The sequence below is a fragment of the Corapipo altera genome, unplaced genomic scaffold (assembly GCF_003945725.1).
Source record: "Corapipo altera isolate COAL_440 unplaced genomic scaffold, ASM394572v1 22, whole genome shotgun sequence".
Taxonomy (NCBI): Eukaryota; Metazoa; Chordata; class Aves; order Passeriformes; family Pipridae; genus Corapipo; species Corapipo altera.
In genome coordinates, this window is record NW_020884886.1 from 12,691,361 (window position 1) to 12,717,736 (window position 26,376).

The window sequence follows — 26,376 nt, forward strand, 5'->3', positions numbered from 1 at the left end:
ATGTTTGGCAGGGGGCTACCAAGCTGGTGGGGGGCTGTAGCTTGTTCAACCTAGAGACGAGCAGAATTTGAGGCAACCTAACAGTAACACCACCTTGCTAAAGGAAAGATGGAGTCTTCTCATCACAGTGGCACATGATAAGAGGATGAAACATAGCAACTATGATTTTAAACAATGGGCGTCTGTCTGTATATAGGAAAAACATTTTTCCTCATGGAGACAGTCAGAAATTAGAGTAGGTGGCTTCAGAAAGGTGGTGCAGTCTCCATCTTTGGGAGTTTTTGATCTCACAATTGACCTGCTCTGAGCAAGAGGTAGAAATAGTGTCCTCCTGAGGTCTCTCCTAAGCTGAATGATCCTGGAAAAATGTGTTACTGTGTGTGACATCAGATAACTACAAAATGGCTGCAGACTTGTTCCATAATAAAAGAAAAAAAAACCAGAGAAACTGAAACCCAAATGACTTACAGGACTTCAGTGAAATTTATTTTAATTCCATTCTATTCTAAGTGAGATTAGAGCAATGTTAATTACTGCAGGAATAATGAGACCTCATATCCTCTTTCTAAAAAATGTCATTATGCATGTATAATAGAAAAAGTTCTTTCTATCAAACATAAAATTCTCTTTAGCAAAAAAAAACGCAGAGAAGTACTCTATTAATATTAAGTCCTTTATTTTGTAAACTTTTGGAGTGGCTGACTTATAACAACAGCAAATAATATGTTATGAGTTTTCAACAATTCTGTTTAAAGAACAGGTTTTGGTATGTTATTTTTTTCTGAAGCCTTTCTTTTTGGTATAGGGAGAAGTTAAAGTGGGCCTTGCCTTTCAGATTTTATTTTATAAACCTCAATTAAAAACTAATTAAGACTCTTAAAAGAAACTGCAGTTATAATTGTGTATATGTAAATACATATTTATATATATAAAAATTCTTATGAAAAATCAGAGCAGTCAGGAAATAAAACTGGCGTTCTTATTATTTTGCACTGTTCTGTCTGTCTCAGAAGGTCTTTGCTCTTTGTAAAATGTGTGTGTGTAGCACAAACACACATGCACGCATAAACAGTCTCATATCTTCGCTTATTCAATATAACTATTGAAAACAGTAGCACAACATTAACATAAATTAACTCCACTACCATTTTACCCTATATTTCACACCTTGTATTTAACAATAGTAAAGTGAACATTTTTTGGTTTCCTTTCTCATAAAGGAAATTCATTTATTTGTGTGCTTATTATGTAATGATTATGCAATGATTATGCAAAAATTATGAATATTTTATAAAATTCTAATAGGATTAGTCATCATTAGTCTTCGTTCATCAGTCTAATTGTTCACACGGTTGTTTGAATGAATTGTAGAGAACTTACAGAAGGACCTACAGGTAAATATATTCATCTGTTCTGATATAATTCCATAATTTTGGAATTCAGATTAAAGTTCAGTAAACAAATAGTGGTGTTTGTTTCCTTCTTTTTTATTAATCCCTATTAATATTAATTATATTTTATTTAATTATGTGATGCAGTTGCTGTTAATCATTGCAGATAAATTGCGATGTCTCTTTAATTTTTTTAATTAAACACCTTTTAGGGTACTTCATTTAAAGTGTTGCAAATATTTATTAAGCCCCTCCTATCAAAAACTTATTTAAAACTCACAAAAAAACCAAAGCAGTATAAGTATTTGTTTCTCAAATGGAAATGGAGAGATGGAGTAATATTTTCTTTATAAATGTGAAGGGAGAGAAATCTAAAAGTTGGTTGAAGTGTTGTTCAACATGCAACATTATTTTTATATGTCTACCTATTCTGTATGCTAATAAAGCAACCATAAAATTAATTTAAAAGTATTGTTTTGTAAGCATGTAACAAAAACTATAAATGAAACTATGATAAATTCATAGATTGCTTTGAAAACTCAATCTTTATAAATTTGTTAAATAATTATTTCTTAAATAATTAGTAATAAAATAACAATTATTAAAATTTAATAGTTAATCATGGCTGGGCTTCGTGAACGAAGATTTGGGAAGGCACTATCCACATTTACTACAGGCACACTGGTGGCTTATGAGGCCAATACGTGATAGACATATCCAATTGCAAAAGGTGCAGCAGAAAGACTCCTTAGACGGTGTATTCTGTAAGACACGGTTCTTTCTGCGTTGCCTTTTTTCCTCGAGAGTGATCCTGCGTGTGTTCTCGAAGGAGACAGCTGCGTTATAGATGGCGTGTCTCCAGGCCTCCCAGTTTGAGGCCAGAGTAGACCAGTTATGGTGATCAATAAGGCCAAGGCTGAGATGTTGTTTCAGGGAGTCCTTGTATCTTTTCTTCGGGGCTCCTCTCATGCGGCAGCCAGTGGCAAGTTCACCATAAAGCAGGATCTTAGGGAGGCGGTGGTCCTTCATCCTTGAGACGTGCCCTGCCCATCGCAGCTGCGTTCTCAGTAACATGGCCTCAATACTTGTGACAGCTGCTTGCTCTAGTACAGATGTATTGGTCACATAATCTGACCAGTGGATGTTAAGGATTGTACGGAGGCAGCACTGATGGAAGCGTTCTAGGAGACGCAGGTGGTGGTGGTAGATGATCCATGATTCGAAAGCATATAAGAGAGTAGACAACACTATGGTTTTGTAAACACTGATCTTGGTGCTTTTCTTCAAGTGTTTATTACACCATACTCTTTTGTGGAGTTTAATAGTTAATAATGTCACTTTTTTTAACTGAAATTATAATTTCATTTAAACAGCCCAAATCATCCCAGGCATTACAAGTGACTTTTCATTCACTGAATCCTTGCAGTAGATGAACTGTCCACTACTAATTTCCTTTCATTCTGATAACAGTCTCTCGTTTCTCTGAAGTTCCAGTTTGAGATACTAATCACAGCCAAAGAAAGATCTCAGAGATACAGTCTTATAAAGTCTTATAGCTACAAGACTTTAATTATATACACATTTTTGCAAACACTTTGTAACCAATGTGAATTAATTTTCAATCTTGCCATGATAATTTATACTAGATTGAAATATAGATAAAATTTCCAAATAGTTCTGACACTGAGTTTGAAAAGAACAACATAAATATTATTTTTTTTCTTTTTTAAAAAAATTGATATAATTGTTTTAAACTAAATCTTTAGAGGATTTTTTAATAATATTTTAAATATTTGCAATGGCATTAAGAAATGCAGTTGGTATCTGCACTGGATCTTTAAAAATATTTCTAAATAGATTTTAAAGAACTCTATTTAGCATAATTCATGAATTTAGAATTTTGTGGCTTTGTAGTCGCTGTGAATGTCATAGGTATGACAGCTGACAAAGAACTTCCAGATCATATAGGTGCAAAATAGACCATGAAAAGGTTTGAAAGCCCAGTGTAAGTGTTGAGAAAGTAGACTATTGCTAATGCCTGTTATGGCATAGTTTCCTTCAAAAAGCTCATCAGACTTACTTATTAACTAAATTGGGCTGAAATTCAGATCAGTCTAACAAATTAAGTCTTTTATAACCTCTGCTTTTGAACCTTATGAATATAAATAATTTCAACCTCTGAATGTATTAGGAACATTTGGAAAAAATTATAACTAGCCAGGCAGTTGTCACTGTGGAAAGTTATTGTTAGTTTAGAGTTCTGGGCAACAAAACCCTTGGAATATGGCAAAGGTAATTGATTTTACTGTCTCTCTCTCTAAAAGAAAAGAAACTCTAGGAGATATTTTTTGAAAGGTTAATAGTTCTGTAGTTTTCATATGATCTGAAAACTTTGGGGTAAAAGAAGACCAAAGAAGGGCAACGAGGCTGGTGAAGGGACTCAAGCACAAATCCTATGAGGGGAAGCTGAGGGAGCTGGGGTTGTTCCGCCTGGAGAAGAGGAGGCTCAGGGGAGACCTCATCGCTCTCTACAACTTCCTGAAAGGAGGTTGTAGCGAAGTGGGCATCAGTCTCTTCTCCCAGGCAACCAGTAGTAGAACAAGAGGGCACAGTCTTAAGCTGCACCAGGGGAGGTTTAGGTTGGACATTAGGAAAAAGTCCTTTACAGAGAAAGTGATTTGGCATTGGAATGGGCTGCCCAGGGAGATGGTGGATTCACCATCCCTGGAGGTATTTAAGAAGAGACTGGATGTGGCACTTAGTGCCATGGTCTAGTAGACAAGGTGGTGTTGGGTCAAAGGTTGGACTCAGGATGGTCTCAGAGGTCTTTTCCAACCTAGTTGATTCTGTAATTCTGTGACTTTCATCTGTAAAAGTCAGTTCCATATCATTCAAAGGATTATTTTGTTACTCATCAGAAGCCAGAAAGAGACAGGGAATGATGAGGTGAAGATCCTGATATCAGTGAAAGAAGATGTGTGTCAACTTTGAAGTAAATATTATAAGCCTATCAATACTATAATTATGTTGCCTTGAACAAGATAATGTAATAAAGTCTAAGAAGGGACTAGGAATGGTACCTACATCTGCTCATTCCCATCCCATTGTTTTAATTAAAGAATAAATCTTTCTGCGGTACTCAGTTGTTACAAAATCAACAGTTTTATACTGTTTCTTACTTCACTGAAAAATAGGCAGAATAAAATCAAAACCAATGTCATGCAGATTTAAAAGAAAAGTATATTTGCTAGCTAATACTTGCCTTCTGATACATTTCAGAATGTGATATTTACTGAAAAAAAAAGTTTGCTAATATACCTGTGTATTGAAATTTAAGTTTTCAAAATTATGTTATTTTTTGTCTTTTTTGAGTGCATACAGAGCTGGATAGGCTAAAGTACATCCTTTAATCTCCCTTAGTGATATACGCACACCTTTTCACAAAAAAAAAAAAAAAAACAAAACAAAAAAACAAAAAAAACCAACCCAAAACCACAGTTGTTTACTGTGTGCTTTCAGAGAAATATTTTAGAAATATTTAATGTGAGAAATAACTGAGAGTCTTCTGAAAACTTTAATAGCTGTAAAAGCTAAAATACTAGTCCATCATGTTGGGCCTCTTTAGAGCAAGGTAGACTTTACCACCAAATACATTTTACACCTGCATCATGACAAATTAATTCTGTTTCCGTATATCATAATTTTTCGTAGCCATACAACTTGTATTTTCATACTACGGTATCTCTGACTTCATATTTAATTCTGAGTAGTAAAGGAATGCTGATATTCATCCTCTTTTTCTTTCCTGTTGTGCTGATTTTAGCTGGGATAGAGTTAATTTTCCTCACAGTAGCTAGTATGGGGCTATGTTTTGGATCTGTGCTGAAGACAGTGCTGATAACACAGGGATGTTTTTGTTATGGCTGAGCAGAGCTTATATAATATTAAGTCTTTTCTGCTCCACACCCCATTCCAACAGCAAGGAGGCTGGGAGTTCACCAGGAGCTGGGAGAGACACAGCAGTGACAGCTGACCGCAGCTGATTCAAGGGATATCCCGTACTATATGGGGTCCTGCTCAGCCTATAAAGCTGGGGAGAGAAGGAGGAAAGGGGGGACATTGAAAGTGATGGCATTTGTCTTCCAGAGTACCCTTTTATACATGATGGAGCATTGTTTTCCTGGAGGTGACTGAGCATCTTCCTGCCAATGGGATGTGTGAACGAGTTCCTTGTTTTGTTTTGCTTGCACACATGGCTTTTGGTTCATCTATCAAACTGTCTTCATCTCAAACCAGAGGTTTACTCAGTTTCACTGTTTTTATTCTCTCCTTCATTCTGCCAGAGGGATGTACATGAGTGGTTGTGTGGGCTTAGTTGTCAGGTGGGGTTGAACCATAACACCTATTTAAACATCCCTGCTCCAAGTATTTATTTTGTCCCTCCAAGTCTCCATGACATCAATCACATCATACCCTGCAGTTGTGATTAGGCTCTCCATTCTAAACAAGGTGATATTATGGAAAAAAAATTAAAAAAAAATTAGCTGCACAGTCAAACACCAGTTCGTTGGATACATCTGCCTTTTTATCTTGACCAGCAGGGTGGATGAAAACATTATGGGGACCTCCGTACTCCTATTCTCACCCACAAAGTCCCTAACACAGCTATGGTCAGGTCAGGACATTCTCTGGCCACATCACTGGTGCCATCATGGCTGAGCAGCAAAGTATAATAGTCAGAAAGGACATAAAACTCAGTGAGGCTTATGAAATGCTACAAGTCCTGATGAAGATACATTGCTGCTTCAAGTGATGCTAGACATTTCTGGCAAATGAATGCTTTTTTCCCAGGCAAAAGATAGTCAGCAACCACTAACACCCTTCACTTCCTTTTCTTGGACTGATCATAACTTGAAGTCTGGCCCGGAATTCTCCTGTCTGAATTTATTTTTTGTGCCTTCTTGTCAAGACCATGGGTTTAAATATTCATAGGAGGAGATGAAGTCTTGCTTCTACTGCCTCAAATCACAAACTTCTAACTTCCATACAGCCGATAGTTCATGTCCTCTGTTATTCCAGTTCAACAGTTACCATACCAAACTTCATGTCTGTGGTCCTGGACTCTTGCGGGAGTCATTATGAATGCTCTTGTTTAACATTCTTGATTCAAAGAAGTCTGTTCCCTCACCTTACACTATGCTGTATCTACCAGATCATAGCTTCCTGAGGATGAGGCACCCTCACCATATCCATCTTCAACAAGGAGTATCAAACTCTTCCTGTGTTCCAACACCTAGACAGTGGAATCCATCCTCAAGAGTTACATCTGGGCAGAGGGTGCTGCAATATTAAAACTGGTGATTGCAATAGCCAAGGTAGAAGAGTTAATCCTGTGGTGTGTTATCATGATTCATGATAAATATTTTCTTACAAATAGCACTTCTGGTCTTCCAATATGCTGTTTGAAAACTACCATGTACTTTGCTCCTATTTTACAGCCTATTCAGAATGCTCCTCGTACTCGTCTCAGGCATCAGATAAATTACGGAGTCAAATACAAGGATCCACACCTTCAAATAAGTCAGGACTTCATACTCTCTATGAGATTCTGATCATGGCTCACATAACCTATGGATGCTGGGTCTTTTTCTCACCCATTTTTGCAAGGTGCATAAGCACAGTCTTCTAATTCTCTTTTCTGTACCTTACAGAGGAAAAAAATTGTAAATAGGCAACCTTCCCTTCAGCTCTGAACAAATGCAATATTTAAAAAACTTTCTGTGTCTGTGAATACTATATATGAAAAGAAAAACTACATGTGTAATTAGTCATGTTCAAGATACAATACTGCATGCTTTTATTGACTGTGGGAATAGGCTGCTGACATGAGCAGAGTAAAAAATTGTTGAAAATTAAATGGACAATTGCTGCTAAAAAATACGAAAGATAATATATTCTGGATACAACTACCAAACCCTTACAGAATTACAAAATATTTTATGCATATTTTGAAGATCTGAACCAATACATTAAAGGTTCATATTCCCTACTCCACTGCGGCTGCAAAAATGTGTTACCTCATGCCAAGGGATTAGTTGTGGTCTCATCAGATTATATAGCAAAAAACCCCAAAGAGCTATTTCCTGGGGTAATATCTTTCTGGTTACATCTAGGAACATAGCTCCATACTTTTGTTATTAAAAGAATATTAAAAAAAAATGAAAAAAATTGAGAAAAATATGAAACATTAAATTTTGAATAGGCAAATGCAGATAAGGTTAAAATGCCTCATACTTTATTCAAATATCAACTAAGAGTCCCTCAATAGCCTGAATTATTTTCTAGATCTAGATGGTATTCTTTAGACTGTATTTGTTTTGTCTTTGTGTAATTCCTAGAACCATTGGTTATATTTTCTATTCATGCCAAAAGCTCACTGGTGCAGGACAATTTTTTTCAAATTTAAAAATTAATAATTGTAAAGAAAATAAGCATTAATTAACATGTTAACCTATCAATTGTCACACTTTATTTACATTCCAGCTTTAAAATGTGTCAATAATGTAAGTACAAGTGAGAGTAACCGTAAAGACCATTAGAAACATGCTAGGAGTACATACTAATGTGAATTTTCAGTGTTACTCTGTAGATTTAGCATTGCAGACTTTTTTTCCTCAAATTGCCCAGAAAATAGAATTCTAAATTAAAAACACGTGTTTTTCTTGTGGAATATATTCTGTCATTCAGAGCACCTGGATTTTGTAATCTGAAAAGAACATCAGATTTACTGACTAATGGTATAGTAGCTAGCATTTGATGTGCTATATCCTGAACTTTCTGTAACTGGGATATGAACAAAAATGTTTCCTTGATTAAAATTTAAACTAATGTTAATAATAAAAATAATAATAATAATAATAATAATAATAATAATATGGCATTTCTGTGTAGCTTAAATTATTTAGTTACATCTGTAACAGTTACTTTCAGTTTTCTCTCCATGTTTTTAAAACATAGGGGCAATCAGTGCTTTATTTTTACAGCTAGTGAACCTTTTTCCCCAAATTACTTATTGGATGTGTATATACCCTTTCTTTTTTCTTTTTTTTTTTTTTTTTTGTTAATATTCCTTCATTTGTTTCTCTTTTCTGTATCTTTCTTCTTTGTTTTCTAATTTAGTCTTGCTTAACATCCTTGTTTTTCCCTTGAGTCTTCAAGTGACCTTTCAGCACCTCTTGTAGTGCATTTCAATCAGGCTGTTTTGAATGACCTTTCCACATATGAATTTAGTTTTTGGTTTTGGTTTTGGGTTTTTTTTTTTTAATTTCCAGTAATTTTGGAGTGAAAATTCACTGTCTTTAAGCTACAAACACTCTGCCTTGTCCTCTGAGGCCATTTTCATTTATTTACTCAGTGTAGCAATAGCAACCCAAGTATTGCAGGTCATCTGTTCTTTACCAGGAAACTCTCCGTAGAGACCATAGTTTGGTCTTCTTGATTTCCTAGAATTATTAGAATGATATATCAATTATCTGGAACTGAATACATCCTAGAAATGGATTTAAACAAAAGGTTGAAAAAACCCAACTTTATAGCTATTAATTCAGTTACAAATTCAAACACTTTATTTCAATATTTTTGCTATCTTCTGAATATATATATTATTAAAATTCTAATTTTAGGTAATTCCTAATTGTAGAAGTATATACTGAAGAAAAGCACATAAGAAAAATAATAAAATGGGTATTGTGTGGGCATATTTTAGGATAGGATATGCATAGGAAAAGTTATTTGTCTGCTGAGGATTAGAATTTACATTATTAATTTCCCTGTGGCTTTTGGGGTTTTGTTTTTTTAATACTACAAACCTTTTCTTTCTGATTTAATAGTTGTAATTGTTATTTAATTTTTTACCTTATTAATTCAAGTTTTATCCTCCCTATGTAAACCTAGTGAGGACTGAGGAGTCATTACATCTGAATGTAAAAGCAAACAAACCAACCAAATGAAACATTACAGTGAAAATGGCTCTAAGAATTATAAGTTCTCAAGTTTTATTTTCAACTGTTTCTTAACATTATTTTAACTCAAAAACTAATAAAATAATCTCCAAAAACAAACAAACAAATAAAATACGAAGTCTCTTGAAGGCTGTTTTATTGCAAGAGAATCAGCTCTCATCCTTCTCAATCTATTCAACACGCCAAACACATACAAAAATTGAAAATAAACAAGAACTCTATTAGAGGCTACCTTTAAATTTAAGTCAAACTTTTAAACTCAGTCAGGTTTTAGGTAAAGTTATCACCCCGGCTTTTGGACAGAATTGCTGTATTAAATGTAAAGAGGTACAATTCTTCTTTTTTTTTTTTTTTTTTTGTGCACAACAGAACAGGTTGTCACCAAAATTCTTTAATACTTGCTATGAATGACCACAGACTCTTCTAGTGTGAGAAAGTATTTCTTAAATATATTATATTTCAAATAAAAGCCAAATTGTTGAATATGGATTTTGCAAATTTTTTGTATGTACACATGTTCAATTAGCATGAAATGTTAAAGCATGATTGTGCTGGTTTTATCATTCAAGGACAATAGACAATATTTCATTGCCTAAGTAAAACAGATTTAATTGCTAAACAAGATTTCAAGGAACTAAACTCCATTTTAATCACAAACAAGCTGCAAGGCAATTTTCAATTACACCATGCTTTTTATTTTTATCCAGCTGTGTATCCCTGCTGATTCCCAAAATTACATGTAAATTGTCCTAGATTTTGAAGTGCTATAGCTACTGAGGTTTTTATTTTGTCAGCTGATGAAGTATCTGTGATTAGAAACTCACTAAATTGGCATTTTTAAGACTCATTACCCCACCCTGTATATTTTTGGACTGGATGATTGAATATGAAGAAGGTTTTCTTGTCCCAAGAGACTTTATTCTTCCTAATTAGGCTGTTGGTAGTGCAAACTGCTCACCTATCCTCCAACAACTTCAAAAGGTAATATAGAAACTAAGCTTTAGAGAGGAGTCTGTGAGGTATTGAAGAATCAGGTCAATAACTCGTCTTAAAAAAGTTTTAAAATTAATTCAGTCTGGGCCAAATTGCACAATGATGCTACCTTTAAACTTTTATCATTATTCTATTAATTACTCATACCTTAGATTTAGAGATATGCACATCTATATTTTATTTAACCTAATGGTTATATACATATACATAAAATACATATTAAGGAGATATGTATTTTAGTGCTAAGAGTCTTTATTTGAACTCACGAGGTTGCCTCTTTTCCTACTATCATTATGCATGATGTTAACAGAAAAACAGAAGGTCTATTTTTATTCACAGTTAACATATGTATATTCAAATGTAAATGAAATGTTTTTCAAATGAGAGATCTTCCAAATATACTGTGATAGAATAAGAATTTTGTGTAGTAAATTATTAAGGAGTTTAAAACAGGCTTGTAGGTTGCATTGTTCAGCAAGATTTCAGCACCTTTGACAGGTACAGCACAGTAGTCTTGGACAACGACCCTCCATATCTTGCTTACAAGTCCATAGAAGGGCAATGAAGCTGGTGAAGGGTCTAGAGAACCAGTCGTATGAGGAACTGCTGAGGGGGCACCAGACTAAACAATCTGGTGAAGAGAAGGCTCAGGGGAGGCCTTATCGCTCTCTACAACTGCCTGAAAGGAGGTTGTAGCTAGGTGGGGGTCAGCCTCTTCTCCAAGCAACCAGAAACAGGACAAGGATATAGCCTCAAGCTGTGCCAGGAGATGTTAGGGTTGGCCATCAGGAAGAATTTCTTCACTGAAAAGGTTGTCAAGAATTGGAATAGGCTGTGCAAGGAGGTGGTATAATCACCATCCCTAGAGGTATTCAAGAAATGACTGCATGTAGCACTTGATACAATAGTCTAGTTGACAAGGTAGTCATCAAAGGTTGGACTCAATGATCTTGGAGATCTTTTCCAACCTTAATGATTTGGTGATTCTATGATTAATAAACTAAATAAGTGTTTTTGCAGTATTTTTTAAATTAAACAGAGATTTGCAAAGTAGTGAGTTAAACATAGTTGTATTTACCTTTTCAGATATTAAATAAAGCATCGCCAGCTGGTTGAGGGAGAGGATTGTGCTGCACTGCTCTGCACTGATGGGACCTCACCTGGAACATTGCGTGCAGTTTAAAAAAGATATTAAGCTATTAGAAAGTGTCCAAAGGAGGGCCATGAAGATGGGGAAGGGCCTTGAGGGGAAGCCATATGAGGAGCAGCTGAGGTCACTTAGTCTGTTCAATCTGGAGAAGAGGAGACTGAGGGGAGACCTCATCCCACTCTACAACTTCCTCACGAGGGGTAGTTGCAGTTCAGGCACTGATCTCTTCTCTATGGTGACCAGTGACAGGACCCAAGGTCTGAGGTTGTGTTAGGGGAGGTTTGGGTTAGACATTAGAAAAATGCTCTTCATCCAGAGATTGGTTGGGCACTGGAACAGCCTCCCCAGGGAAGTGCTCACAACATCAAGCCTGACAGAGTTCAAGAGGCTTTTGGACAATACACACAGTTTGACTTTTGAGGATGGTCCTGTGCAGGACCAGTAGTTGGACTCAATCCTTTTGGATATCTTCCAACTTGGTATACTCTGTGTTTCTGTGATTCTCTAAGGTAAATTAAAATTGCTAACTTGGAAAAATTAAACTGAAGGTTTACATTCTTTCTTCATTTCCATAGCAATTAGGTGAAACTGAGAAAAGGATTTCTATTTACAAGAGATGCTCTTTTCCAGTTTGTCAAATCTCTCACCAGGTAACAAATAACTCAGTGATGTGTGGCTGCTTCTGATTTGGCTGCGAGATCACGACAAAAATTTTTTGCGCTTCAGTAGGATAAATATATAGATAGTTACAATAGACTAATTGATTTCTTGAAATCACCAAATTCAGAAGCACATTTCCACAGCTGTAAGATGCTGCTAAGTTTAGTTATCAATTTAAGATTCAATTAAATTTATAATATTGGGGAATTTCTATAAATATTCATTTTTTATGAAATAAAGATATGATTCTGACTGTTATACCTAATAGTTGAAAGCCACACTTGTTGGTAGTAATTTGAGGATTTTAATCCTCTACAAAACCAGTCAAATTTTTCTTCTTTTATAGTACATTATTTCTCTAAATTTTCCATAGGGTGTCACAAACAGTTATTTACATTTGTCATCTTAATTCATCAATGAATTTTGTTCATCTAAGTAAAGACCTTTCAGTAGTATAAGAAAAATTTATCATGTTATTGAACTTGCTATAAGCTGCTCTTTTATAATGAGGAAATAAAACCTACTTTCTCAGAGGCAGTATTTACCCTTGGTGATCAAATACATCATTATGATTACAATTTTCAAGTTTTTCTTGGGATAGCTGTGCTATGGACTCATGTCCATATATATGACAATATATATAAAACAAAAATTATACAGATATATGTCAATATTCAAAGTAATATTATTTGTTCATGACGTCGTAGCGAGTCAAAGGCAATACAACAGGAAAAGTTCTATTTGATAGAGTGAATTAAAAATCCACTTTAAAAGTAAAACTTGGCTCATTTTATTGTAACATTTACAAATCATTCTTCCCTGCTATTTTTATGGTTATATCTTCCCCTGTCAAAAGCAATCCACTACTGCATTTGAACATGCAGGGTTGTGGGTGTTGTGGGTGTTTTTATATCCCCTCCAACTGTAATTTTAAGAAAGCTGTATTTTTTCCCCCAGCTTATGATTCAAAACATATTTTATTGCAACAGGTCAGAACACTATTTTGAAACAAGTAAACTTCATTGAAGTTGTACTCTAAGGAGCGAGATAGAAAGGAAGATGAATTTATTCACATTCTGCTTGCAAAATACCTTTTTATTCCTCTATTTTTCTTTTTCTTCTTGACTGTATCAAGACCAAGTTGCTACTCAAATAACACTTCAAATGATAGTCACAAAAATGTTTACAGAAATGATTTCAAATGTTATGTTTAAATATAACATAATTGTAACTGAATTGTCTTTTCCTTTCTGAAGTTAGCTGTGTATCATCTACAGATCCAGCATTCTCCACTTGTGCATTTCTTTGCCTTCTCTTTACGTTTGTCAACTGTCACTTCCTTTAGAGCTAACACAAAATAATATGAATTTAAGCATTCAAAATTACATGTGTTTTGATAAAAGAGTGTAAATTTAAATTAAATGTGGTAGCTTCCTTCCAGATGCATTATTTTAAAATATTAACCACGAAATCCACTGAGCACTTTCAAAAAAGCAAAAGTGGAAATAGTATAAATTTATTTATACTGCTAATAAATGTATATACTTTAATTTTTTGTGAAAAAGAAATCCCGCTACTTTCTAGCTTTACAAGAAACTTGTTTGGATGTATAAATACAGTAAAATGGAATACTAGCAACAAAGTATTCACAATTATAGAAGAAAACCTGCACTGAACAAGGGATTCCATCAACTGAGAGAATGATATCTAGAAGACCATTGGTGAAATTTTCTTTAGAACTGGGAAAAAAAAAAAAAAGTTAGAAGAAGGAATACATGAAAGAGATTTGCTGTCAAAATGACAACCATAGCAACACTATAGGATACGTGGTTTCAAAAGCTGGAAAGTATAAGTTAATAAATTCAAGAGGAAAGAATAAAAGGTAGTAAAACCCTACAAAACTTTTAACACACGCACACACAAAAATTCCCAAAACCTAGAGATCAGGAGCCAAAAAACTCGCCAGACTAATTTAGTAGAGATGAGGTAGAGAACAGTTCTTTAATGAAGGCCTTCTGGCACGAGTAGTACAAAAAAGGCATGTCCCCGTGTCCAGGGGTTCCACAATTTGCGGTCTGATCCAAGAACTACCTGCCCCTAGATCTGTCATCTCCCCCCCCCCGGCACGCCTCCCTGGAAATTGAGTCAGAGGTCCCAAGACCCTTTCTTCCTCATCTTCCTCTTCTTCATGGCATATACTGTCTTTGGAGCTTCTCCAAGGTTCCAGGCTTGAACTGGAACTCTGACTATGATGGCATCTTGTTGTTCAGGCCTGGGGTGCATATGTTCTTAAACAAAATGTGTTTATTATAGTCCTGCCTTGAAAGGAGTCTAAATAAGCCTAAAGAATTTAGAAGATTCAATATGAAATGGGGGAATAGGTTTTGGTAAGTGTTAACTGCTATTCTAAAGTATGACAGACTACACAGCTACATTAAAATCTGCAAAAAACTAAAAATCCTAAAAATTCAAAGGCACCACACACAAAAAACCTCAAAACCACAGGACATACACACACACAGACAGACTATGGAAAAAGAGTACGAAAAATGTCATTTTGTTAAAATATTATTTTTGTCAAGTCTTTTTGGAGATTTTAAAAAACACTGTGATTGAAAGTGTTTTTATCACACGTCTTTCCTTAGTATGGTATATTGCATATATTGAATCCTTGTCAAGAAAGAGAGATGGGAAAAAATGTTACTAAGTGATAATATGATGTTCAGTCATGTTATTATCACTGGTCTAGGGGAAAGATTTGCATTCATTTCTGTCCTGGTTCTGGTCAGGACAGGGTTAATTTTTGCAGTAGTCAGGAGGAGGTATGGTTAGGACCCAGAGGGTATTCTATACCACCTCACATGATTTTAAGGGGATAGGGGAAGGGCTCCCTTCCACATTCAGTAGCACTTTGGATGGAGCACTCCGGTAGTGTTGGGGATGAGTATTGTTGCCATCACTGTTCATTTTTTTATCTCATTTCTCTTGCAAGTAAATTGTTCTTATTTCAACCCATGATCTTTAGCTGTTTTGCCTCCAGTTCTCCTTTCTGCCATGCCACACGAGGAAGGGAAGAGGGACAAGTGAGTGGCACATGGTTTGGAGAGTCTCACTGGGAGCACTAAATTAGGGAGTGCCATTCCTAAATCACAACATATTCCAAAATGGAACTCAAATCCAGTCTTAGCACATCATGGCAAAACATGAGAATATCATATTATTTGAATAGTTTTCCACTGGCCAAAATCATAAATTGAAGGTTCTAACAATACCTATGGGAATTTTTATGGAACAATATTTGCTAATACATACATACATAGAGATATATAGATAGATAGATATACGAGATATGAGTTGGACTGGTTTGGTGGTTTTTTCCTTAAGGGGCTAAAGATGACTTCAGTTTACTCAGTCCATTCTCATCAAACACTGCTTGTGTATCTCTGTGCAACACAAAATCCATGCCCACTCTGCCCAATATATTCCTTTAATTTTTTTTTTCCCCACTAATGGTTATTTACCAAATATTTTGTTTTATCTCAAAAATGCCTGTATGAAATTCTAAACTACCCATACCACTGTGGACACTATATAAGTGTCATAAGTGTTATAAGGCACCATAAGTAATCATGACTCAAACACAGACCAACCTTTCTGTTCTTGAGAAACAGCAACCAATATACAAACGTGCACATAAGTTATGAAAGGACTTTTAATTAGAACTATATAATTTGTTTTAGTTTTCACCATTTCTGAAATTCTAATACAGTATCAGTTCAAACTCTGACATTATTGGCATTAACAGTTACCAGGGACAGGAGTAGTGTCATGGTTTAGGAATGGTATTCTCCAATTTATTGTTCCCACTTAAACTACTCTAAACCACACACTGCTCACTCACTTCCCCCTCTTGCTCCCGCCAGCTGCGGGCTGGAAGTGACATCTGGAGGCACAAAAGGTGAAGATCACAGGTTGAGACAAGACGAATTTACTGGAAACAGCAAAGAGATAAGAAAAAGGAGCCATAACAGCAACAATACTACTAGCAGAAGTGTACAAGAGAGGAGAACAACTCATATGCAAATACTCACTACTACATAAGGAGAACCTGACAACACCTGATGCCGCCCAACCACTGTCTGGTTCCCTTACTCAGAAGGGACCCCTTCCCCCATTCCCAGAAAATGACATGAGGTGGTCCTAGCCATGCTGCCTCCTGGCTACTGCAAAAATTAACCCTGTCCTGTTTTTTTTTTTTATCAAGTGGTAAAATTATGTTAAGTAACAATGTACAAATAAAAAAATGAGAAAAGTAACATAATCTATGAATACGTTATTTGTTGTTGACTTAATTAAACTGATAGTCAGTGTAATTACAGACATCTCTCTAGATATGTCTTCTTTTTTCTCATGTGTGTGGAAAACCACTTCTGAAATTCTAAATTTCATTAAGTGTAGAGCTTTCTTGTATAGTAAAGTCTAACTGTCAAGAAGGAAAATGGTGTATGGAACTGCATAAAATCCACAAGAAGTCCTGTTTATCATAGCTATTTCCATCAGAGCTATTCCCAAAGCTCACCACAACTGCTTAAATACACCAGACACAAGCTAAGTCCTTGAGAGAGAGGTGGGGGTGTTGGCATATGCCTGCTAGGCAAACATGAGGAAAAGAAATGTAGACATGAAGTCTGAAAATACAAGTGAGTCAACAAAGACCTTAGACAGTGGGAGACGGAATGCTCTAGTGTTTTTAAAAACATAAAGATTTTTTTTCTTGGTGTGAATGACACTGCTGAAGAGAACATAGCTTTAAGCAAAGATTTTTTTGTTGTTTCTTTATTCTGTGGTGTTGTTAGGCAAAACATAAGACTGCATAACAACCTGTAAGCAATTTAGACATCAATCATAGTTGCCTTTCCATAGCAATAAGACTGTAAGGATATTTCTATATCTATAAGACTGTAAGGGTAGTGGTTTAGACATCCCATTATATTCCACTTGAAAATATGAACTCTACATTTTCCTATAGTATCTTCTATACTGATTAATTATTATACAGAAGAAGTGTGGAAATTGGAATTAAGAATGGAATGATTAAACAACTTTGTACTGATTTAGTAAAGTAGCATGTTGCTAATGTAGTGTTGAGCATAAAGGTGGATGAGAAATCCTCTGCTAATTTTTAAGCAATATTAGCAATCCTCATAGGGCCAGAAGCATTATATTAGGTAGTAAACAAGAGACAAAAATAGTATAAACTGAGCTTTGAAAGTGTTATATAGAAACAAATCTTTGATTGATTTCTAATCGTAAATACAGGTGTGTGACCATAGCAGCACAAGTAAAGCGGTAACATCTCCCCCTTGCTTGCAGTGAACTTTATTGTCAGTGAAACAAACGAAAAAAGAGTTCTTATGAATCTAAAGGGCAAAGTTCTGAAGTGGGAAATGTTATCCTTTGCTTCTTATCCTGAAATGCCAAACCTGGGACTTGGCCTTTAGTTGCTTAAGAAGCTCTTTTCCTGCTTTGTCACAATAGATTAAATGGCTTTGTGCCCCAAGGTTTGTCCCTTACACTCAACTCAGTGGTCCTTTAAAGAGTTTACTTTTTGCAGCAAACTCTTTGCATAGTAAATCCTGTGCTATTTTAGCCCTATTCCAAACTTTCCTGCTTTTAGAATTATAAAATCTTTGTCTAACCAGAAATTAAGTTACCTATTCATATAACATTAGTTGTAAAATGGTTTATATTAGATTTTTACTGGTATAACTTATTTACCAGGTAAAGGCCAGAGCCGTCAGAAATACCATCACCAAAACATTGACAATGCTGGAAGTTCTGGTAATAATTTACCGACTCTCACACACTGTATCTGCTGCATGAATGCTAAGAGAATAACAACTCAGAATAATACTGCTATCTGAATGAAAATAAAATTGAGGTGGTAGATGCTAGACTTTGTGAGCTACAGCTACAAAATAAAGATGGCATATAATCCATCTGTAGGAAAAGTTCAGTCTATTATCTGTAACTTAATGAACTGCTCAGCAGCTTATTACCACCAACAAATCGAAACAACAAATTAGAATGGTCTCAAAGAAATAGATTTAGCAACTTGCTAGAAAGAATATTTTCTGTTTGGAGACTGGGAGTCATGGCTTAAAATGTAGAATAAATTTTAATAGAACGCTTGTTTAACACTTCAGTAAAAAAATAGTTAAAGGACAGTCATTTTTCAAAATTGGAAAAATATTAGATGCTTCGATTAGTTGTTTAAAACCAGCTTTTGTTCAATGCGGTCTGCCACAAATGTCAAAAACATTGTAATTCAATGGTTTTCATTAGCAATGCCAAATGCAACTCAAATAACATCTGTAATAGCTACTTACAACAGTTAACCTTTTATAAATAGTAGAAAAATAGGATAAGGGGAATGCATACTCAGTATGTTACTCCAGTGTTAAGAAATAAACAAAAATCTAGCACAAATAGTAGAAATACATTACCTGGTTTTCAAAACGGAAAACAAGGGAGCATGAGTGGTCTTTTCCATGGCCAAAGCACTTTGCTAAATGCCCTCTGGAAAGACATTTTCTTCTGAAAAGTATTAGGTCAAAAATGGATTTGGAAGAAAACAAAACAGATTTCAAAGTGCTTTTGTTATTTATTTATTTATTTATTTAATTCCTGTTTTTTAAGCTGGAGAGTGTGCATAGCTGTATATGCTTGCCTCAGGCTTGATGATCTGACAGGACAGTTTACTGGGGCTATCTGGTTTCTATCAAGCTTCTGAGACACATAGGCTGCTAAAAGCCTTGATAAAAAAATATGTGTGGTTTAAATTCCAAAAGTCTCAACTCAGTTACCAGCGTTCTTATGTATGCGTACAAAGATTAGAACAATTAAAATGGAGATAAAATATCTTACTCTGCTACCCACTGCTTCCTAATGTATTATCAGTTTGCTTAGTTTTTTTCTCATGCTTGAAATTTTTATTAAGCAATTAAGTCATTTTATTAAAATACTCACAGGCTTCAGATCAGATTATACTTGCTGGCTTTGGTTTTTTCCCTTTCATTTTCAGTCCTGGTCTCCCTGTTACACTTGAAAAATGTGCCCGTTTGTGTCCTCTTTTAATCTGAAGAATTTCTTGCATGATAACAAGGAGAAACATAATTGGTACAGAGGGTCAAAACAAGGATATGAGCAAATTTTTTTATACTGTTAACCCTCAACTTGGATTCTTTTTGCTCACATGTCCAAAATAATTTTAATGCATCTCTAAAAGTGATACCACAAGTATCTTACAACAAATTTGTAATTGTATTTTCTCAGTTCAGAATATGTCACAGTAGAAGATTATTCAGCTTAATAACGATATGAAATAACAATGAAACATAAAGGCCACACACAGGACTTAGAGCAATACTTCTAACTTTTTCACACTTGAAAGCCAGCTACTTAATTTGTCTCCAGTTTTACCACTAGCAACCAACTTCTGTTCAATCACACCCACCTAACATTAGGCATCAAAATAGATCTCTTCCCTTCTTCCCTTTTTCTCCATCCTTCCAATCTAAATTAAAAAAAAAAATAGAAATAGAAAACAATCCAATAGACTTATGAGACCAGCAAACCTAGACAAATAGTATATCTTGAAATATGGAAATAATTAGACATTACAAATTCATTACTCTCATGTGATAATAATCATATCTTCTTTTACTTTTGAATGTTTTCTAGGGCACTGAACCATGAAACAAATTTTAACAGATCTTCAGAGTATGGTACATGACTATGAGTTATTTAGCTCATATCTGGTTAAAATGACAGGATGGTACTGCTGCTGAAATTATGGTTCAAGATGCCTTTAACTTTAAACGTTGCTGGAGACCAAAGCACACTTTGTTATTTTATGCAGTCAAGGAATACAGATTCTATTAACTGTGTTTTCTGAATTCCAAAAGAAATTATTGCCCAGCTGATTTGTCAGTGACTATCAAAAATAAGCTGAAGAAATTTCTCAACTGGAGGTACCAGAAATAAGCAGATATAAAACAATGCTGGATTTTGTATTTTAATTTTGAATTTATACAATAAAAGTTTACATATGTGTACTATATTTTCCCCTTATCATTTGTGATTTTGTTTCTCATGTAGGAGGAATATGTTTTACTTCCATTTTTATTTCACATGCATGTGTTTTGTATGTATTTTTGAAGCTGTGACATCACAGATAAAATAATCTTTTAATAAATAATCTTGATTTATGGTGAAATTAAGATATGGAGAAGGTTATTGTCATGGTTTGAGATAGCCCCAAAATTCAATTCTCTAGCTCCATCCCCCCTCCCACATCTCAACCTAATGTGAGATGGGTTTTTCCAGACAAAATACAACCAGACTCAGAATGGGGGAAAGGGAATATATTACAATGACTGTACAAATAAATATCCTAATACATTATACACAAAATCACAGCTATCTCTACCATGACATATAGTATTTACAATGGATCAGATCTCTTCTCCCCTCCAAATAAAAGTCCAGGAGGGAAAGAAGGACAGATCCCTTCCAGTCTCTGAACAGCAGGAGTATCTTCCAAGACTGCAGGTTTCTCCTCATCTCATGCATGCAGCAGTAACTGGATTGTTGTAGCTGGATCTCTGTTCAATACACACAAGGGGGTCTCCAAGCCCCTTGGCCAGTCGTCTCCAAAACGAGGGGTCTATCTCTTCCGTGGACTGCGTAGCAGGGACAAGCTCGCGTCACCACGTCATACCATGAAGCTCAGGGGTCTTCGTGGCAGTCCCTTTCCTCAGGGGATTGAAATTCCCCTTTGCAGAGCTCTGTGCTCTGCCTCAAGGCAGCGGGGGGGTGGGGGGGAGGGGCAAAGCCCTCCTCCACATTCCTCTCTGTCCTGGTCCAGCTTCCCAGGATGCTCTGAGCTTCTCAGCTCCTCTCTGCAAGTGCTGTAGCACTCCAAGGCTCTTTCAAGTAAGAGTCCATCATCTTCCTCCTTCCAGGAGGTCTCAAAGGAGTTTGGGGGGTCTAATATCAGTTCTTACCCCCCAGAACTCTGTAACTCTGCTGTGGGCTCTCTTTTCCTCGGTTCTCCTTCCAGGAGTCTTCTCTGCGGTATTGCATGTTGTTCCTGCTGCTCTTTCGGTTCAGGTCTTATCAGTTGGCTTTTAGCCATAACCTCTGGACGCTGCCGCCGCTTCTACTCTGTCTCTGCTCACTCACGATGGAAAACATCTCCCAGCTCACAGCTACAGACACATAGTCCAGTTTAACACTGTTCCAAGTCTCTGTAGCCCCCAACTGGGGCTGGGGGGGGCAGAGGCCCCGAGGGGCTCCGGGCCCCTTTCCTCGTGGCTCCTACAACATGGCTACTTCTTCTACCTACCCAAACTACAACTCTTCTCTTCCGGTGCTTGTGATATGTTTACATTTCTGCAGGAGCGCTCATTGGACAGAACTTCAAAACTTCCAGGGGTTTCCACCCCTGGGGGTTACCACTTTTCAGCCTCTGGGGGAAAACAAGGTTCAAACCACTACAGTTATTAACCTTAAAAAAAAAGAGTAATGATAGAATATTTGACAACAGTAAACAAGCCTTATAATATCCTTAAAAATGTTAACATTTTTAGGACTTTTTTCATCTAATTCAGGTAATTTTCTCACTACATGCCGCAAAAACCATTTAGGCTCAATGAAGTAATAGCTTAAGCAATTGGGTACCACATATCACATTGAAGACTCTATATGTACAGTCTCAGTTCTATGCAGACTTTACATGATTAGAACAAATTATAGGATTTCAATACCTATAAAAGGCGCTTGATGCATTTGTAGATCATTTTGATCTTCAGTAAAGATCTCAGTCACAAATAGAACAACAATGAATATGCTTTATTTTAGTAACACAGTAGAGTTTTTCAGGCTAATGCTGGAAAAACTGCAAAGCAGTGGTTGGTCAGTTGTGGTTATCATATCATAAATGTAACATAATCTAAATTTGAAAAGAGCAAGGTTTTGTACTAGATTAATCCTAATTTTAACTTCCTTACCCAGCATATCTTGATCACTTTTCTAACAAAATTTCTACAGTTTCTTCCCTAAGAAAATCCATGTATTGAAAGACTAGTTGTTACAGTTAATCTAATATGGTAGATATCCTGTAATACTCAATGAAGTTTTCCAGACTAGGATACAGGTTTTTTTCAGAGTAACACACTAGAGTAAATAGTGTTTATTTCAACAGTAGCCTTCTGTCTTTATTGACATTCTTAGACATCTCAGAAGTCCTAAATATATAATAGATATTATCATGGCTAGGCTTCGTGGACGAAGATTTGAGGAGGGCTCTACCCACGTTTGTTACAAGTGCGCTGGTGGCTAAAAATGCCAATACTAGACAGGCATGTCCGGTTGCAAAAGGCACTGCAGAAAGACTCCTTAGGTGGTATATTCTACAAGGCACAAATCTTTCTGTGTTCTTTTGTCCTCGAGAGTGATCCTGCGTGCATTCTCAAAAGCATCAGCAGCGTTATAGATGGTGTGTCTCCAGACCTCCCAATTGGAGGCCAGAGTAGACCAGTTATGTTGATCAATATGGCCGAGGCTGAGATGTTGTTTCAGGGAGTCCTTGTATCTTCTCTTTGGGGCTCCTCTCTTGTGGCAGCCAGTGGCAAGTTCACCATAGAGCAGGATCTTAGGGAGGCGGTGGTCCTTCATCCTACTTGCAGATTGCAGCACTCTCCCCACAGGAAGTGCTGAGCAAACTGCTGTGCCATGTCCTGTGTTCCTGCTCTGTTCTTCATGCTCCCTGGAGTCATTTAAATCTGCCTGCTCATAACTACACCAACTCCTCACCTGATTACCTCTCAAGAGCTTCTAGGTCTGGACAGGGATCAGGGCTGCTACTTGGGTGTCCCTGGTTTTGTGGACTTCCCTGTACAACTCAATCTAACCCTCACCCCTGGACTCATGTTAGTCACCACCTTGCCAGGAGACTGCTTCTTTTGGTCTTACCATGTTTAAATGTCCCACACTGCTCCTGAGTACTTTTTTTTTTTTTTTAAATTTTCCTTTTTAATTTTTTTAATTTTACTTGTGTTTGACTGCACCTGGACATTGAGGTGCATATTTCAATAATCTATCTGCAATGACTTAATGGTATTTTGATTGAGAAATACCTAAATTCTTGCCAGCTGCTGTATGCACAGATCAAGCCTGGGGTTTTTTTTCTTTCTTTTCATGCTTTACCTCAGAACGTGGAATTTCATCTGCTGTTTCACGAGCAATTACTCGTACGTGAGATCCTGCTCTAACTCTCCTCTATTCATTTTATCTTTGTAGAGCCCCATATACTTTACGTTGGTAGCGTAGTTCACTATTCATACTTATTATAGATAGTTTATGAATTTCTATACCAATCCTAATTCCCTGACTGATTTGTTAGAGGTTCCATTGGTTACCATCAGCCATTGTGAAAACTGATCCTTATGGTCACCCTTCATTTCTACATTTCACTGACATTGGTAATTTATAAGGCTATCTCTCCTTTCACCTTATAACACCTTAAATTAGCCAAAGTCCTTTGAAGGACACCTTGATACCTATATCAGTTCATTGACTCCTCTGAAAAACTTTAAGAGATCTTTGAGTTACAATATACATATATGGGACTTGTTTACACGTTCCTCTTTATTTTGTTGTCACTCTTGGTACTTTTCTTGTTTCTAATGTGGACGCTGATTCACTCAACATATTGCACATATGAACTCATTCAGAAGTTTCATATCTAAATTCCAGCATCTTATTATTTCTCACTGTAGCAAACTGATCTAAAGCTTTATCATGTCATTTCAGATCAATTTCTTATGAAGGTTTTGATGCAGGAATATACCTTAGTTTTTCCACAGTGTACCTCAATATGAAGAATTAATTTTTCTGCTATCATCTTGTCTTTTTTCACTACTACTTTGACATGAAAAAAGACTGCAATTATATTTCTCTCCGTTGCCAGTTCTCTGGAAGACACTTATTCCATGATGCTTTTGAAATTCTTATTAATAATTGTTATTTTTCTTTACTTAATACCTGTAACCAGTCGATCTTCAATATTTTAATTTTCTTGCCTTATTATGGATATGTACATAATTTCTGAGTCAAATTATTAAAAAAAAGGAATTTTTAATATATTTATTTTCCCTACATTGCTAGACTGATGTTAAATGGGAATATATCATGCAAACTACAGAGACTTTTCAGGCTATCATACCAACATCATTCAGAATCACTATATACTCACTGATTTTTTATTTATTCCCTAACAAACAACACGTCAAGATGAAAAGTAAACTTTCTTTCAACAAAAATACTTCTACTATGCTAAGCCAATGCAAACACTCATAGAAATTAAGGTACTTATTGAGATAAAAATTAGTGACTCTGGTCACACATACGTAAAAAGAAAGTTTCCTTTAAGCCCCTATTGAGGTTTATTTTAATAATTAAATAAACTATGGAGATCTAGAAGTAAAATAAATAAAGTACATCCCATTTATAGGGGTATATTTGTACTGATAATTACAAACTCTTCCAAACTGGGACAAATTTTAGTTGCCTGTTTATTGCAGTTTTAAGTGCGCTTCGTGAGACTAAAGTACATAGGTTACAATCTTCAATGTCTTTAGCTCTATAAAAGTTAATGGAGTAAAACCTTAAGGCTATATTTCTTAAAGTGCACAGTAGGAGTTTAAAAGAAAAGATGATAGTTAAACATATAAGCAAGTCTTTGACAAAAATAATTTTTATTAATCTAAGGTGTGTAGTTGCCTAAGATAAGTCTTTCTTATGAATGGATTATTATTAGTGTAAAAATTCCTTCTACTATTTAGTATAATTACTCAGTTAAAATTGGGTTCTCTTCTTATTAGCTAGAGATTCACTTAGGAAAAACATTACTTCATAGTAGAGCAGTAAAAACAACTGTTTTCAGTGAAAGATGCTGAAGAGAGAAATGCATCAAATATATTAAAAATGTTTATGATCAAAAACCTGCTTCCTCATACACACTGGTTTGCAAACAATAATAATGATTTTGTGACTGCAGAAAGAAAAATAATGGGCTTAAAAGTTAGAATTCCTGTAAGTTCTTTCATTATATTTTCTGCTTGCTAGCTAATTGTGTGTGAAAAATCAGAGGTCACCCTGAAACAATTTTTTTAAGGCCAGCTTACTGAACTATGAATCATTAGTGTATATATTTTCTTTTTGTTATTGTTCAAAACCAATCAATTTGAAATGCTTGTCTGAACTGAAGGTTCAGAATGATGAAACCAGAAATATAAAACATAATTTTCAAAGGCAAGCAATATTTGTTCCAAGTTTTAGCTGAAATAAATATCATCATAGTATTTTTATGACATTACTTGAAATTCATTACTAGCAACAAAGACACAATCATAATGAAGATATTAATCTATATCAAAATCTAAAAAACATGTCTCTGACAGTCCGAAAGCATGACAAATAAAGAGATAAGAGGAAAAAAGAAGAGAAAGGCTTGGAGGAGACATAATGTATGGAGTAGTACATGTGTTTGGACAGGTACACAGGAAAAGGAAAATCAAATGGGTGGAGGTAGAGGAATGGAAAATACAACAGAAACATTAACTGCAAGAGACTGAGCAACAACCATATTGATTAAAGTAATATGCTGTTTGTAATGTAAACATTGATATTTTAATGAACAGAGAGAAGTTTGGGTGTTTAAACATTTGTAGTATTTCCACATATGTGAACATATTCAGTATGTATGAACACACACGCACACATAGACATACACCTGGTTCCATAGGTGACAAAAGTGCGTTGGAAAGGAAACCTAGACTGAAAGTAGTTCTACTGGTTTAGGCTGGGATAGAGTTCATTTTCTTCATAGTGTTTTGTACAGGGCTATTTTTTATAATTATGCTATAAATAGTATTGACAACACAATCAATGATGTTATTGCTGAGCAGCTCTTGCACAGAGTCAAGGTCATCTCTGCTTCTCATCCCTCCCCAACAGCAAGGAGGTTGGGAATGAACAAGGAGTTGGGAGGTGACACATCTGGGACAGCTGACCCCAACTGACTTAAGGGATATTT